We start from the raw sequence: 5,851 nt of genomic DNA, 5'->3' as shown, positions 1-5,851 counted from the left end.
AGAATAAGAAAAGAGAATTGTTGATCCTCTGCTATGAAAACAAAGTTGAACTCTTTGGAAAACCTAGATGAAAGACAAGTTACAAAAAAAATGTCTAGTTGTAAGAAATACAAGCTGTAAAATGTCGAAAAGAATATCATAAAGATCTAGAAAGATTTTGCATTTAGGTTGCTTCAAAATGAAAATGCATTCGTTACTCCTTTTTTTAAAGCAATTGAAACTAGAAATCATAGATGATATGTTTTAGAGGTGGTTTTTATATGAATGACAATGTGGAAAGCAAATCAAAGGAAAAAGGCCTTGGCTATACGTCAAATGATTAACAAATGAATGCACATATATATGCATTTTATATTAAAAATAAAATATTGAAAATAAATTTTAATGAACTTTTTCAGTTAAGGAATGAATTTGCTGCCCTGTGCTAATAAGGAGGGTTTTACTATAGCTACTTAGACCAAAACAGATACCCAACTGGTGGGAAATCTTTTTAAAAGCAACGTCTTTTTCAATTGGGATAAATTTACCTACAGTAAAATATACAGCTCTTAAAATACATTTATCTGCATTTTGTAAAAGACTAGTGTAACAATCAAAACAAGCTATATTATAAATATATGTATATGCGCATATATGTATATGTACACATATACATATGTGTGTGTGTATATATATATGTGTATATACACGTTGTTGTTGTTATTAGGTGCCGTCGAGTCGGTTTTGACTCATAGCAACCCTATGTACAACAGAACGAAACACTGCCAGGTCCTGCATCATCCTCCCAATTGTTGGTATGCTTGAGCCCATTGTTGCAGCCAATGTGTTCATCCATCTTGTTGAAGCTCTTTCTCTTTTTCACTGACCCTTTACCAAGAATGATGTCCTTCTCCAGTGACTGATCCCTCCATGTCCAAAGTGTGTGAGACATAGTCTTGACATCCTTGCTTCTAAGGAGCATTCTGGTTGTGCTTCTTCCAGGACAGATTCGTTTGTTCTTTTGGTAGTCCATGGTATATTCAATATTCTTCGCCAGCGCCACAATTCAAAGGCTTCAATTCTTCTCTGGTCTTCCTTATTCATTGTCGACCTTTCGCGTGAATATGAGGGGATCGAAAACACCATGGCTTGGGTCAGGCACACCTTAGTCTTCAAGGTGGCATCTTTGCTTTTCACACTTTGAAGAGGTCTTTTGCAACAGATTTTCACAATGCTATACGTCTTTTGATTTCTTGATTGCTGCTCCCATGGGTGTTGATTGTGAATCCAAGTAAAATGAAATCCTTTACAACCTCAATCTTTTCTCCATTTATCATGATGTTGCTTACTGGTCCAGTTGTGAGGATTTTTGTTTTCTTTATGTTGAGGTGTAATCCATGCTGAAGGCTACAGTCTTTGATCTTCATCAGTAAGTACTTCAAGTCTTCTTCACTTTCAGCAAGCAAGGTTGTGTCATCTGCATAACACAGGATAGTAATGAGTCTTTCTCCAATCCTGATGCCCCATTCTTCTTCATATAGTCCAGCTTCTCAGATTATTTGCTCAGCATACAGATTGAATAGCTGTGGTGAAAGGATACAACCCTGACATACACTTTTCCCGACTTTAAAGTACGCGGTATCCCCTTCTTCTGTTCAAATGACTGCCTCTTGATCCATGTACAGATTCCTCATGAGCACAATTAAGTGCTCTGGTGTTCCCATTCTCTGAAATGTTGTCCATAATTTGTTATGATCCACACAGTCAAATCCCTAGAAATTTCCCTCGTGCCCTTACCCATCCCAGGGAACTACCATAATTATTTCTATCACATATTAATTTGCCTGTTATTAAACATCTTATAAATAGAATCATGCAGTATGTATTTTTTGTGTCTGACTTCTTTCCCCTAATGTTTTTGAGATTCACCTATGTCATTGGGTGTATCAATTATTGCTGAATAGTGTTCCATTGTATTAATACACCACAATTTATTTATCCATATTTGTCAAATCTTTTTCTCAATAATTTTACATCTACCCTCATATTTACCATTTTTGGTACTCCTAAATATTTCATGTAAATCTGAGTTTCTTCTGTTATCATTTTTTGCTATTTTGAAAAATTTCTTTTTAGTTATTTCTTGAAAGCTGATTGAGATCATCATATGGGCTTTCTCCTTTATTTTCTTCTCTTATACTATGGTCTCATAAGGTTCATCCAGTTTCAGAGAGAGTTTATACAAAATTGGTATTATTTTTTACTTAAATGTTTGAAAAGAAATTCCCCAGTGAATTCACATGGGTCTGGAATTTCTCTGTGGAAAAGTTTTTTATTTTCTATTTTTTCTTGTGTCAAGGGAACACAAAGAATTTGTTCATTGCATCTAAGTTGCAGAATTTATTGGCATAAAGTCATTCATAACCCCTTATTACCTTTTTTAATGTTCGTAGGATCTATTATAATGTTGTCTCTTTTCCATTCTGCTGTTGGTGATTTCTGTCTTCTCTCTTTTATCCTTTTTTGTTTAAAATATTATTTTTTTGTTATTGTTGAGAATATACACAGCAAAACACATACCAGTTCAACAGTTTCTACATGTACAATTCAGCGACTGATTACAATTTTCAAGTTGTGCAACCATTCACACCCTCCTTTTCTGAGTTGTTCTTCCCCATTAACATAAACTCTCTGCCCTCTAAGTTTCTTATCTAATCTTCCAAGTTGCTGTTGTCACTTTGATCCTATATAGATAGTTCTTAAAAGAGAATAATGCTCAAGGCAGAAATTTTTTTACTAGTTAAGTTAATCTATTGTTTGATTTTAAGACTTGGGGGATATTTTTGGTTTAAGGTTCCAAAACTATCTCAGGGCAATAGTTTCAGGGGTTCATCCAGCCCCCTTGCCTCTAGAAAGTCTGGAGTCCATGATATTTTAAAATTCTGTTTTGCATTTTCACCCTTTTGATCAGGATTATTCTATAGAGTCTTTAATCAAAATGTGCAGTAATGGTAGCCAAGCACCATCCAGTTCTTCTGGTCTCATAGCAGAAGAGGCAGTTGCTTGGTTTCATGACAGAAGAAGCAGTAGTTTACAGAGGCAATTAGCCACGCATTCCATATGCTCCTCCTATTCCTGACTCTCCTTCTCCCTCTGTTGCGCCAGGCGAGTAGAGACTAATTATCGTAGTTTAGATGGCTGCTTGCAATCTTTTAAGATCCAGGCACTACACACTAAACTAGGAGGCGGAACAGAAGCACTAAACACATTATTAGGCCAATTAACTGGGATGTTCCATGAAACCGTGACCCTAAACCTCCAAAGCAAGGTACCAAATCCCATGAGGTTTTTGGTTGTACATAAGCAGCCTCATCAGCTACTCTTTTTGTTGTTGTTGTTGTCATAAATATATCACACTTTTACCAGTTCAACTTTTTACCATCACCATTAACCTTCCCTTTCCCCTTCCCTCTCACCTCTGGTAACCACTAATAAGCTTTGGTCTCTATACATTTACCTTTTCTTGTCTTTTTATATAAGTGAGGTCATAATAATATTTGTCTTTTTGTGACTGACTTATCTCACTCAGCGTAATGTCTTCAAGCTCCATTCATATTCTGGCATGTATCAAAGACTTCTTTTCTTCTACTGGCTGATAGTATTCCATTGTTTGTATGCCCTACACTTTGTTTATCCATTCATCTGTTGATGGGCATTTAGGTTGTTTCCACCTTTTGGCTATTGTGAATAGTGCTACAATGAACATTGGTGTAAAAGTCTCTGTTTGAGTCTCTGATTTCAAGTCATTTGGGTGTATACCTAGGAGTAGAATTACTGGGTAACATGGTAGTTTCACTTTTTCTTGATCAGTCTTGCTGGGTTTTGTCAAATTTATTAATCACTTAAAAGAGTGAACTTTTGGCTTTGTTAATTTGCTCTATTATTTGTTTTGAAATCCACTGATTTTTTTAATTTTGTTTTGAAGACAAAATATATTATCAGAGATAAAGAGTGAAATTTCATAATGAAAAAAGATTCAGACCATCAGGAAGACATATTCATCATAAGTATATATGTACCTAAAACTTCTAAAATATGAAGCAAAATTTAACAAAACTAATTTTTTTTTTTAAAGGAAGCAATAGAAAAAACCAAAATCGTAGTTGGAGAATTTATCACTCCACTCTCAGCAATAGAAAAAACAACCATGCAAAATATCAGTAAAGGTACAAAAGATTTGAATAAAAACATCAGCCAAAACTAACCTAATTGATATTTACAAAGTCTATATCCAATATCTGGAGAAAACATTCTTTTCCAATTTGCTTGAAACATTCATCAAGATAGTCCACATACTGGACCTTATAACAGGTCTCAGTGCATTTATTAAAAAAAAAAAAAAATCTTACAAACCATCCACTCTGACCTTGATGAGATTAAATTAAAAAACAAAACAATGGGCTATCCAAAAAAGCTTTAAATACATAGAACTATAAACCATACTACTAAGTAACATATGGGTCAAAAAAGAAATCGCGAAGGAAATTAAAACCATATTTTGAACTGTATTAAAATGAAATACGTATCAACTTTTGTGGTGTGCAGCTAAAGCAGTGTTTAGAAAGAAATTTATAGCTTTAAATTCATCTATTAGAGATGAATAAATGCATAAAATCATTTATTCAAGTTTATACCTTCAGAAGCTTGAACAAAGGAGCGAAAATTAATCACTAAGTGAGCAGAAGGATGAAGTAAGAAAGCATTATTGTTATCTGTGGGATAGTTCGTTCAATACCAGCTGCTTTGTCACTACTAGAACCGTAATTCCTAATGTTGGTTTTAAAGAGGCCAAATCTAGATACACAGGAGGAGGATGTTTACCACTACATCCACACTGTACTCCTGTAGAGGCAGCTTGTTGCCTCCTGACACCCATATTCTCCTGCTTCCTCTGCAATATGAACCCCAATTTGATTTAGAGCAGCAATGCTCACTTCCCAGTCTTCCTTGTACCAGTAGAAGTTCTGACTTGTCGGATAAGCAGAAATAGTTGGCAGGGAATTTGAGAAACAGACAGCAGAATGAAGTCTTCTTGGCCCTTTATCTTTCTTCCCTCTTCCAGCATGTAACGTGAACAAAATAGTCAGACTTTCAGCATCCATCTTCGATCATGAGTTGACCATAGAAAGTTGGAGCAAAATGTTCAAAGAGGAGCAGACCTCTAATTCTGTGGAGCCACTCACTGCATCTGGACTGCTTGCCTCTGGGCTTCTTTTACATGATTTAGGTATAAACATTTATCTTGATGATTTTTTTTTTAATCACCTTTTGCAATTAAGTAACCAGCTTGTCCTGATTGTGCTAATAAGAGGGTTTCTAGTACACCTGCTTAGAACAAAATGGATACCCAACTGGTGGGAAATCATGTTTTTAAAAGCAACATCTTTTTCAATTGAGGTATAATCTGAGGTTTGCCTACAACAAAATACCCAGATATTAAGGTATATTTCTCTAAATTGTTGTAGCCACTGTTAGTAGTAGTCAATGCTAATCCTAACCGATATACATGCCATGGGGTAACCCCGTGTAAGTAATACATCAAGAAGTACAAGTATATACATTGTACAGGACTTTTATTAGGGGAGAAAGTGGGTGAAGAAGGCATTGGCTTACAAACCAGGAGGGCTGAAGACTTGCCCTGACCCTTTTAACAATAACTACATCATTCTGGGCAAACTCAAGGTCACAGTTTCTCATCTGTGAAAATGTCTCATTAAATTAAGTGATTCTTAAGTTTCCTTCCCCCACTCCACTGAACCACTCCATTGGTCAGATCATATTTTTGCTATTTTAAATAGTTTTGGAACATATA

This window comes from Elephas maximus, chromosome 2 (genome assembly GCF_024166365.1).
Source record: "Elephas maximus indicus isolate mEleMax1 chromosome 2, mEleMax1 primary haplotype, whole genome shotgun sequence".
In the NCBI taxonomy this organism is placed as follows: Eukaryota; Metazoa; Chordata; class Mammalia; order Proboscidea; family Elephantidae; genus Elephas; species Elephas maximus.
Note: the sequence above shows the minus strand (reverse complement) of the source record.